Raw genomic sequence first — 13328 nt, 5'->3', positions numbered from 1 at the left:
TAAGCAAACACACCTTTCCATATAGAGAGGTAATCCAGGTTCAAATCCTGGTGGGGATCTAATGTAAGCAGCAACTCACATAATTTAGTTTATTTACACATAAATTATACAAAGAATATCATGTGTTGTCATAGTGTATGCTATTTAATATTCATATTAAAATAGATATTAAGTTTTTGATGATTTTCTCAATCACTCACACACATACACAGTATTTATATGTATTTTTACTTTATATGATTTATAATTAGTATTAGAGCATCATCATTAGTTCACACTACATTCGATGTCAACAACAAAGGCCCATAATTCTGTCCTTGCAATTAATTGTAAGTATTACCCTTTTCTACATTAAAAAGTAAACGGTTTGTTTGCAACAAGCGTGCATCTTTGTTTTTACTACAGAATCTGATATTCATATCTTCAGTGTCATAATAAAAGGAAAATACTTACAAAAGGTGATTTTCGTGAAGTATTTTTGTCAGATTGCAGGTGCAGTGCACGTGGTTAGTGCAGGGCATGGACCTAACTGGAACAGGTTGCCACCCTTCAGTCAGCTCGATTGGTGGCGCCCGAGTCACTGCCAGCGCCCATGAAAAGGCCAGATGCCCTGGAGATGGGAACCACTGACTCGCATGAGTACCCCATCTAGAGCAGCTCTAAAGGCGACCTCATTAAGGCCAACTTTCTGGAATACATCGGTGTGCAGAACTTATACGTCAAGTTGAAGACTTACAATTCAGGTCATGGGCAGTGATGAAACATTTAAACAAAACCGTGTAATGACTGAACAATCAAAACAAAATATGTTGTGGCCTTATGCCAGTGTCATGGCACACTGGTCGCTTTACAAAATGCTGAACTAAAGTGCTTCTTTTTAAGGATTTGGTGTTGTTGACTGCTTTAATAAACAATAAAATATAAAATTACCTGAACAACCATGAAATTATGTGAATTGAATATTGTGTACAACTACTGCTGGCCTGATTAAAATAACACAATATGAAGCTTCAACACTAAATGTGTGCGCAAAAAGTATGTTCCGTTTCTGATCAGTGACTTTTTTGGGTAGTTTATGTTTGACGACTGCTCAGTTTAGTTGCTTCTTTTACCAAGTTTTTTTAGCAAATACAGTGTACTTTTCTAATCATTTTGCTTAGAATAAAGTTACTGTTTAAAATGCATCAAATATCTTTGATGAACTTTGTCTAATTTCATATGTATTGCGCAAAATGTTTGTTCTCTCGATTTCAAGTGATCCAACAGTAATTACATAAATATTTAATAAAAACAGTTTTAGTTGAATATGAATTGATGTTTTGGCTATTCGGTCTCTTTTACACTTTACATTGTTTCTATACAAATGCTTATAGAATTGAATTACGAACTGATATTATTTGACTATTTGACAAGTATTGCATTCTACTGATTAATGTACACAATCGTATAATTTACATGTATCTGAAAGTCAAGAATACATACATTAACTAATTGTTACCAATTATTACGGATTTATTTAATAGTGTACATTAATGTACAGATATATAGATAACTCTTTTACAGTTGGTTGCTCATTCGACGATGCAGCCTGTTAAGTTTATAAATGAAGGTCACTCTCTGCATGCTATGTTTCCAAATCTTTTACATTTAATTGATCGCATATCTTAAACAGAATTTTCGGGAACTTCAAATATAGAAATGTTTTAATAAATAAAAAAGGTATCGTTAGGAATAAAAAATCATAAGGCCCGTTTTGCGGTAGACGTCTGCAGTCGAATTTGAATTTTACACTAATTATAACCGTGCACGATACGCAAGTACAGTGTCATTGACGATATTTGAATTTCTTCTTTATATATATATATATATTTTTCATAACCATTTACTACTGAAAATGATGTTCTATGCAATCGAAGTGTCACATTAACTTATTTATTGAAATTAAATATTTCGTTTATAAAATCCTACCCTATGTGATAAGCAATCATTGTATAAATACTTCCCAAGCGAAAGTAAAAATTAACGAATCATCAGACACCTATTCTCGTTGATCAGCTTTCGCGTGTACATGTAATAGCTAAGCATGCGCACGTTATCAATCTTGCGTGAACACGTAATAGCTATCGCATGCGCTCGTATAAGCTATATCATTCTTTTTTTTTTTTTTTTTTTTTTTTTTAAACATTTTTTTTTAATCAATTTAATACATACAATGTATACATGAATATATACAACATAGTGATTGTACAAAGCAATAAAGTTCAGACATGTTATACAAGATATGCTAATATGTATATTTTTTTTAAAGAGAAAAGAAAAAAATAATAGAAGAATTGTTATGAAAAATGATGAGTTGTATAAAGTCGGAAGAAAGCATACTGGACTTGTGTGTTTCGTTGTATATTCAAAATGATCTTATAAGATTGAAAAAAAAAACATACAAAAATATTTTAGAAAGATAACTTACATTAGAGTGAAATGTATATAAGTGGACAAGCATCATGAGAATTTAATCCGATTCCATTTTTGTTCAAAGTTTTGTAATGTGTCATTACTGAGGGCTATTTCTTTCTCAATCTGGACTTTAAGTTTAAGACTATGGATAAAACAATTAAAATTTGGTACTTGTTTTTTGAACTTCATGTTAAAGATGAACAATTTCATCATTATAAGAATACAATTCACAATATTATTACAATCTTTTGATTTCAATGAGTAAATTCCGAAACTTACATTTATAAAAAAGATAGTTTAACGTTTAGTTGCTGTTGTTCAAGAAAGGATGTTAAATGATTCCAAATAGGCTGGATGTGTTTGCACTCCCAAAACAGGTGTTCTATAGTTTCGATGTTTTCACTGCAGAAGTCACACAGATTTGGGTTAGATAATTTGCATTTAAAGAGGTATTTATTTGTAGCTATAATTCTATGTATGTATTTATATTGAAAATTTCTCAGAGTGCTTTCAATAGTTGCTTTATATGGCATGGTAAATATGTGTTTCCAATTAAGTTCATGTACTCCGAAACGGACTTGCCATTTATTTTGGGTTCTTGAGTTTTCTGTAGGGTTTTTAATTTGTAGTGTGTAAAATATTGTATTGGTTTTGTTTTTTCTTCCAAGTATATTTTCTACGAATGTTGTTTGAGTACATGGTGTATTATTTGTATTGATTTCAGATTTAATATGTATGGGTATGCTTTTGATTAATGTGTAGTACTTCAGAAAATTATTTGAAGGTATTCCGTATATGTAGCATATATCATTAAAAGAGTAGAAATCCTTAATTCTGTAGTCATATAATTGGTCGACATATTTAATTCGTTCGAACCAATCTTTATAGAAAAACGTCTTATTGTTTGAAGTTATGTCTTTATTGTTCCATAGAATAGTTTTACTGCTTGTTTGGGTTTCTAGGTTATGCGTGACATCACTCCATGCTGATAGAACATCAGACAGAAATATGTTTTCGTTTGCAATTTCATGTTAGATAGATTTGCTGATGTTACATTCAAAGAGTAAGGAGTCACCATATTTTTTTAGGATTTTCTGATAGAATAATTTCCATTTACTTGTATTGGCATTATCTAGGTATCTTTTAACCCAGCTGCAGTTGATTGCATTCAAGAATGAGTCAATGTTCGTTAATTGGATACCTCCATTTTCTACAGATTGAATTAACTGAGTTCGTTTCATTTTGTCAGGCTTACCGTCCCATATGAAATTAAATATTGCTGATTTTATATCGTTAATAATATCATTTGGTGGATTTGGGAGGACTGTTAATACATAAATTAATTTAGGAAGTGCAAACGTTTTCAATACTGTGTTTTTTCCGATAAGTGTAAGTTTACGGTGATGCCATGATTTTAAGCAGTTTTTAAAATTCTGTAATTTAGGTAGTATGTTTTTAAGAACTGTATCTTTTTCATTATTTGTGAAAGTAATTCCTAACGTTGTGGCTTCATCGGATGTCCAATTAAATTTCATTTCTTTTTTATATAGGACATTACTTTGTTTTAATTTACCTGCTCGTAGCACAGTACATTTACTTTTGTTTAGTTTCAGACCCGATGTCATTCCGTAAAGGGTTAGCGATTCTATTAGGTTATGGAAAGAATCGTAATTGTCGTTTAAAAAATAAGTTGCATCGTCAGCAAATAGGGACTGTTTGATTTCTTCGTCAGGTTCTAGTGATATGCCTTTTATGTGTTTATTTGATTGGATGTGATGTGATAGATACTCGATGCAGATAATAAATAGCGACGATGAGAGTGGACATCCTTGTCGAACCCCTCGTTCGATGTTAAAACTGTTTGAAAAGAAGCCATTGTTAATGATTAAACTGTTAATATCGGTATAGAATAGTTTGACCCATTGAATGAGACTTTCACCAAAGTTCATATTTTCTAAGCAAGAGAACATAAATGAATGATCAAGCGAATCGAATGCCTTTTCGAAGTCTGCAAAGAATATTAGACCAGGATTATTTGATTTGTTGAAATAGTTTATGCATTCTTGGATAAGACGAACGTTTTTACCAATGTAACGTCCCTTTATGAAACCAGATTGAGATCTTGAAATGATTGCTGGTAATACTTTTTTTATTCTGTTTGCTATACTTTTAGTTGCAATTTTATAATCATTGTTTAGTAAACTAATCGGGCGCCAGTTTGATAAGGATTCTAAGTTTTTTCCAGGTTTTGGAATAAGTGATATAATACCTTGTTTTTGTAGCGTAGTTAAGTTTTCGTTGTTAAATGAATAGTTTAGTGAATTAATTAGATGTGTTTTTATATCATTTCAGAATATTTTATAAAATTCGATTGTGATGCCATCAGATCCTGGGCTTTTGTTATTTTGCATATCTTTTAGGGCTAATCCACATTCATATTCATTAAGCAATCCGTCGCACAGTTGTTTTTCCTCTTCGTTTAAAGCATGATGTGTATTTTTAAAAAGGGTGTTATTTTCAACATGTTTTCGTTTATAGAGGGTTTCGAAAAATAAACGTTGTTCTTCTAGTATTTGAGTCATGTTTGTTATATCTTTGCCATTGACTACTAATTTGTGTATAGTTTTTTGTTCACTTCTACGTTTTTCAATGTTTGCGAAGTATTTTGTATTTTTTTCATTGTGTTCAACATGCTGTGCACGCGCTCTTAGTATTATTCCATTGAGACGTGTATGATAGATTCCATCTAATATTTGTTTTTTAAATGTTATTTCATTTTCAATGTCGGTGGTATCATTTGTGTTTGTTTGATGCAATTGTTTTTCAAGTGTTTCAATGGTTTTGATGGTTTCAGTTTCAAGTTTGTGTGTTTCTTTTTGTTTAAATGATGTGTATCTAATTGTTGTGTTACGTATATTTCCTTTAATTACTTCCCAAAAGGTGTTTGGGTTTGCATCTTTATTATTTTGAACTGTATTTAATATTTCCTGTTTTATTTGTGTTTGATATTGTGTATCCAATAAGATGCTGTTGTTAATTTTAAAGTATCCTGGGCCTCTTTCAGGTTGTATATTATGCAGTTTAAGTTCAACTAGAGAGTGATCAGTCATAAATCCTGGTTTTATGTTACATGTGTCAATAATGTTGCAGAGAGATTCAGATATTAAAAAATAGTCTAGTCTACAAAATATTGTTGGTTTTGTGTTTGAGTGCCAGGTGAATTTGCTTTCGTTTGGGTTTACTGTACGCCAGATATCTATCATATTGTAGTTTTCAATTATGTTATTTAAAATATTTCTATTGTTAGGATGAGTATAAAGGTTTCCATTCTTTTTATCTAATACTGGGTTCAAGACAGTATTGAAATCACCACCGATTATAATATTTTTATCTTGGTTATTAATTATAATGGATTGTAATGTTTCGTAAAATGTGGAGTCATCTATGTTAGGACCGTAAACGTTGATTAATGTTAGTTGTGTTTCATGTATTTTGATATCTATACTTGCTAGTCTGCCAATTATTATTTCGTTAAGGTTATCAACTGTGATCCCTATGTTACTTTTTATCAGAAAGGCAATGCCTTGTTTATTAGTATGTTGTCCACTGAGATAGATTTCTCCGTCCCATTCATCTTTTAAGGTTTGTTCTAAAGTATGTGTCAAGTGACTTTCCTGTATTAGGCATATACTTTTTTTTTTTCGTCTAACCATTTGAAGATTTTTATGCGTTTATCTTTATTGTTTAGCCCTTTTACATTCAAAGTACATAATTTAATCATTTAAAATGGTGAAGGGTGTTGTAAATGATATGTGTGTGCTTGTCCGGTTGATCTTTAATTTTTTTTAAAGTCCAGTTGCTTTCTATTATAAGAGATAAGATATCCATACATACAAACAACGAAAAAAAGAAAACACAAATTATGGAAACAAAAAGATGAATATTCCATAGAAATGAAGAAATTAAAAAAATAATCACAAGAGTAAGAGAAAAATAATAAACGACTGAATTCACTAAAGTGAACATTTTAGGGTATCCTTTCGACATCTAAAATGAACTGAATAAAAATAAAAATAGCATATACAAGTCAGTAAATATAATCATAAATCACTATTTCAAGATAATATTTAATGCAAACAACTGAAAGAAACAAAATACTTAATTATTTCCTTTTAGTCATATGTGGAGTTTTAATAATTGAATTAATCATAGTGTATTTATTATGTTCGTGTGTGTATGCATGTGTTCATAATTTTATTTCATTCATAAAAAGTTCCCGTACATTGTGGCAACCTAGTGCACGCTAAATTGCCGCTACGGTTTACCAAGCAAAACTAGAATATAATTTTAAACTGTTTAGTATGTATTAAGAGACGCCACTCTATGGCAGTCTAAAACACGAAAATCGAAAGTTTAGACAACCGTAATGGCCTTTTTTTAATGAAGTGTCTATGTATGTAACAAAAATATTTTCAGTGGATGTGTGTATGTATTTAACAAAAATAGCAGTGTATAGCGTGTATGTGTCTGCGCGCTTGTGTGTGCTCTTAATTGTGTATGACTGTGTTTATTATAGCATGAAAAAGACCAATAGCATATTGTCAGCTCATGAAAAACTTATATATCTAATAGCATTGCATTACACAGTATACTATTAAATTTGACGTGACTACTGTAGACCTACATAAAACATAATCTTCAAACGCAAAAAATGTGTTCTTACAAAGTACTAATACGTACAAGGCGTAACAACAACAATGTGTGCACATATACAGTACTCATGTATACAATCGCAGCAATTAAAGTAAGAACACGCACAAGGTGTAACAGCAACAATGTGTAAATATATTCAGTACACATGTATACAATCACGGCAATTAAAGTAAGAACACGTACAAGGCGTAACAACAACTAAGTGTGCATATATACAGTTCTCATGTATTCAAAAAGCCTGAGTAGTGCATTCGCTTAAGATACAATTAAGGTATTTATTAGTAACAATTAAATACCAATTAAATACATTTGTTCATGTAACGATTGTTCGAACTTTATGTAGTACACATATAATTTATTTAATATTTAATTTATTTATAATTTATAATATATTTATTATTTAATTTATAATGTTTTCGTTATTTATATGTTATAAAGGTTTGTACTGACACTTGTACCATACGCATGTGTTCATAATTTTATTTCATTTATAAAAAGAAAATCCAGTACATTGTGGCAACCTAGTACACCCAATAATAATAAATGGTAATACAAAAAAACACAAAAAACTTCAATACAAATATATTGTATTTTCTAAAAAGTCGCACAATAAAAAAGAGTATAAAAATACAGAAATTGTTTGCACAACTTAAATATGACTATTTCAACAACACAAAAGCAAAACATAACAGCTGTCAAAGTGTTTTCATAAGCAGACGTACAATGCATTCACCCAACGGATCAATACAAATAACCCATTATATTATCAACCGTAAGCAATCAACCTCACATAAAACAATGCATATTCCCTGCCTACCACTTGTTTTAACCGTTAGCTGTGAACGGGTTATTACTCTAGATATTAGAACGAGTATATAATTTTTGGTTGATGTACCGTGCGTTTAAAAACTGTCAGTACAGCTTCAAATAGTACTTGTACTTTTTTTAGCGTAGCTTGTGTATACGTTTACTTTTTATTAAAGTTGAGGTATCTTAAAAAAATCAAAAATATTGTTTTGACATCTATCCCAAAATAATTCTGACACGTTGTAATGGCATTAATGAAGTAAATAATCCAATATGTTTTTACAAACATGTATGTTATTTATTTTATCGTTTATTGGGTGTTATATTAATTAACTACTGATATAGGAAAACAGTAATGTGTTTTATGTATGACCTGTTTACATACAGTTTTTAAATGCCTGCATACCCAAATAGTTAAAACAAGAGCTGCGTTTGTGAACCACAACGCCCCCTATTGCGCCGCTTTGATTGTGTATTTTTTTTTGTTTCAAAAATATTTAACCAGGATGTATGTGTTATGCATTTCATACTTAATAGGAACAGAACTCTTTCTTGCTTACTTGGAACTGCATACACATGAGACAAAAAGAAGCAGTATCGTGGCAAATGGTATTAAATGCTGTATTTTAAATATCTTAAATTTGATATCATTACATATAAAAAAAACAATTTTACACGGGAATTTGCATGATAAATCTATATACATGTAATATAATACATATTAAATAGAAAGGTACTTATTTTTTCCGCCTCATGTTTTAACAGTGAGAGGGGAAACAAAAAAGGCAGCGAATCCTCTATATTTTCCAGTAAATTAACACCTAAATCAATACTCAATACATACAGGGTTGTGATAAGTATTTATAAAAAAAATAATTCCAATATGTACATATTTACAAGTATATTTTTGTGTTTTGACCATGTTTACTTTATATATCAGTATAGAGAAAAAAAGGTAGATTGCAAACAACGCTTTATTTGTTTATTACAGAAACGGAATTGCGTTTATCATCAATTTTATTATACTGAATTACTTGATGATGATTAACTGACACGCCTGATTACAAGGGGAGTAACTGCGTTAATAAGTTGTGCACGGAAAACTAGGACGTAGCTACAACATATGTGCAATTGATAAAAGATGGAAGAAATATAATTTTATTATTTCACAAAAAGACGACCGCAATATGTATAGTAGAAGAGCTTAAAACTACACTTGATTTTTGTTCAATATTAACGTAAAATCTGTTCGAGAAAAAGAGTGCAAAAAGAGTAATTTTTCATAAATTCAGTGTAATTATACATTCATTAGATATCAGTATATAATACAAATCGGTTTAACTGTCAATTTTTGCTTCTTGTTAACCGTCTAGAGTTCGCCTGGGAGGAGGTATTGAGTGATTCGGAGTAAGACTTTAGTGGCCAAGGTTTTGATAACCAGTTTTTGTAATCCGCGAAAGCTATTTGTGTGGCGTGTTGATTTCCTTTGAAAAGCGCGTAGATTTTCCCCTCAAAGGACCAGCATTTTTCGACGTTGACACTGTCTTTAAGTCGCACTGATGCCAGGATTTCAGCGTTAAGTTTTGTAAGGTCTTCGTTGACGAAGATGCCGGTGCCTCTGAATTGCTTAGCTTTTCGTAAGATGTCGACTTTCGTTTGTCGTCTCACAAATTTTATAATAATAGGCCTGTTTTCGGTTGGTTTAAATTTTCCTAATCGGTGGGCGATGTCTATGTCACTCGGTGTTATCGGTATACCTAGGTGTTCGTTTACGAGCGATACTATTTTCTGTGTTACGGTGCTTGATGACTGCCGCTCTTGATCGTCTAGAACGCCAGTCATTCTGATGTTGTTTCGTCTACTATATTGTTCCGTATTGTTTCCGAATTCATTATGAATGGCGGAAGTGCTTTTTTCAGTGTGTAACATTTCATTTTTGCTTTTAAGTTCCTCAATTTGTTTGTTCTTTTCTAAGACGTCATTTTGTAATTTTTCAATGTCACGTTTTTGCTCAAAAACGCTTCCTTCTAGGATTTCGAGTCTTCGTAGAACGGTCCCAAGAAGTTTCTCCTTTATTTGCTCGACAGTTTCCTTAACATTTTCTCTAATGAAGGAAGAATCTTCTTTTGTAAGAACTTTGGACAGTTTATTATTTATTTCCTCTAATTTTTTTCCATACATTGCTCAGATGTCATATTAGTTTCGTTTGATGCACTTTTAACAAAGGTTGATATTGTTTTTTGTTTCTTGGAATCCGATTTCGATTTTTTCTGTTTGTTACTATTTAGGGGAGTGTTTTTTGCAGCATTTTCTTCATTTTCAAACACCGTACTGTCCAGTATACTTGCTTCTGCATTTGTCGTTTCGCTTGCAGTAGATGAGTGTTGCCGTTTTTTCATTTTGTTTATAAAGCTGCTACGGAGTGATTGTTATAAGCCGATAAAACACGTATTAACGGTTAATATGTCTCTTTAATAAATCGCTATAGCGAGTCCTTCAAGCGTGACGATTCGATCCGATATGTCAAGCGTGACGAGTGACCAATAATGGTGACTGCTTTGTAATACACCTGTCAAACACCTGTTACGCTATTCCCCGCCCATAACTCTGATTGTGGAAAAATCTGTAAATGTCATTAAATTGTCAAAAACTGTGCGATTGATACATACGATGTAGAGTCCGATATATCCAACACATATGCACTTTCTACACTTTTCACACTTATAGCATTTTGACACTTCTGTAATACACTTGTAAAATATCATTCTCATATAGTAACTACCGCGGGCCTTTGCATTACGCACTCACGTCCTCCGATATATATATATATGACGTCTGCAAGAGGCACTGTAGAGAGCGAGTTGCGAACGTCGTAGCAACGCATCTTTTGCATCTCCATCTTCACAAGCGCTGTATACACGCGCTGGAAAAGTTTTAGGGTCGCAGCCATCGGCGTGTTGTGTTGGCGTCCTTCAAACCCGCTTATACGTCAATAACATGGCAGAAAGTAGCCACGAAAACACATACATAAGGATATAGTAAGCGTCTGTTAGAAGCTCGCTTATAAACATTGCAAATACATATGTATATTTCCATGTTTTAACTTAAGACATTTTTAAATAGCCGTGTAGACCTGTCCTACGCTGTCATTAGTGACAGGTCACATTGTCCTCAGTTGTTGGTGACACTGTCCTCAGTGTTGGGTCACACTGTCCTCAGTGGTCGGTTGCCAAAAAATAAAAATCAGCTTTTCTTGGGTCCTGTGTCCATTTTCACAAACATTTAGAGTCTGCATCCGAGACTTAAATACGAATAACTAAAATTCGAGACATCTTCAGCTAGAAAATTATTTTACTCTACCAGGTCATGTAAGTATTGTCAACACTATGATGGACGTGATATTTAATGACATTAATATAACGGTATATATGATATATTATTTATTTCAGTCTTAAATAAAAAATCTTAATATTTATATAAATTATGAAGTTGTGAAATAGTTCGTGATTTTAAATCATATTGTCTTCATATAGGGCAATCTATGCGAAAAAGGTACGGCGTCTGCGCAAGGCAGCTCAGTGGTATGCGCCACTGCTGTTAGTTTTAAAGATCTTCTAGCAAGCCCATAACATGACAGCTCTTGTTAATGTTTGTATACATTTAATAGCGTTGGGTAATATTATTAAGCACGTAATCACTATTGCGTGCACACGTTATAGCTATCGCATACGAACATAATAGCTATATCGTTCCGACATAGTAACTAAAGCTTGCGCTCGTAATTTTGTTGCGAACATGATTAATACTATCGCCTGGGTATGTAATACTAACAAGAGCGCACGTTATAATAGCGTAACGCACATAATAACTATCGTGTGTGCACGTGATAACAATCGCGTACTCACGTTATTACTATCGCTAATTAAATAGCTCTCTTAATGTCGCTGAACCATTATATCCCAGTTTCAGCATATCGGCCTTTGCACGGCGCACTCACGACTTCCAAGATATATGCAGACAGGTCACACTGTCCTCAGTTGTGGGTCACACTGTCCTCAGAAGTGGGTTACACTGTCCTCAGTGGTCGGTTGCCAAACAATAAAAATCAGTTTTCCTTGGTGCTGCGTCCCTTTTAACAAACATTTAGAGTCTGAATCTGAGACTTAAATACGAATAACTAAAATTCGAGACATTTTCAGCTAGGAAATTGTTTTACTCTACCACGTCATGTTAGTGTTGTCAACACAATGATAGACGTGATGTGAATGATATAAATATATAGGTCTATACGCTATATGATCCTTTGAGTCTTAAACACAAACTCTGAATATTTATTCACATAATGAAGTTGGGATATAGTTCGTGATTTTAAATTATAGCGCCTTCAGAGTTTAATGTATGCGGAAAAGATGCGGCGCCTGAGCAAGGCGGCCCCAGTGGCATTCGTTACTGCCGTTTGTTTAAAAGACCTCCCAGCAAGGAGATTCCATCACAACTCTTGTTAGTTTTTGAATCCATTAAATAGCGGTGGGTAAAGCATTAGGGTTATGTAACAATATTCCGTTAATGCCACTCAATGCTTCGCAAAACGCGAAAACACGATTCAATGGCACAAAAGGCTATGTTACAATATTCCGTTAATGCCACGCATTTTTTCACAAAACGCGAAAACACGATTACGCGAGATCACGAATCAAACTCGCAAAAGAATAATAGATTAATATCGCAATCTCCCGTCATGTTTTAAAAGTTTTGACCATTGTATAAACAAGGTCTAAAACGCGAGACTAGGCATTATTGCATCGTTATCTCGCGTTATCGCGCCGTCATTTTCATTTTATAAATACTTCCCATGCTAACGTAAAAATTAACGAATCATCAGACACCTATTCTCATTGATCAGCCATCGCGTGCGTCTGTAAATGCTATCGCATGCGCACGTAATCACTCTTGCGTGCACACGTTATATCTAGCGCATGCGCACGTAATAGCTATATCGTTCCCACATAGTAACTAAAGCGTGCGCCCGTAATTGTATTGCGAACATGATTAATACTATCGCCTGCGCATGTGATACTGTCGAGAGCGCACGTTATTATAGCGTAACGCACATAATAACTATCGTGTGTGCACGTGATAACTATCGCGAATTCAAGTAATGTTTATCGCTTATTTAATACTTTTTTTAATGTTGCTGAACCATTTAACTCCAGACACGTAATAATTCATGCTGTTCTTTCGTCATCTGTTGTTGAAAAACATCGAATGAGCAAATTGAATTAGACGAATAGATTTCTCTTTTCGATATAGATTCGATAGATGGCGATGTAAATAAACGTTTTTGCCAAACAAGA

Source organism: Dreissena polymorpha, chromosome 5 (genome assembly GCF_020536995.1).
Source record: "Dreissena polymorpha isolate Duluth1 chromosome 5, UMN_Dpol_1.0, whole genome shotgun sequence".
Taxonomy (NCBI): domain Eukaryota; kingdom Metazoa; phylum Mollusca; class Bivalvia; order Myida; family Dreissenidae; genus Dreissena; species Dreissena polymorpha.
The sequence above is the reverse complement of the archived record's forward strand: the minus strand, read 5'-3'. Positions refer to the sequence as shown.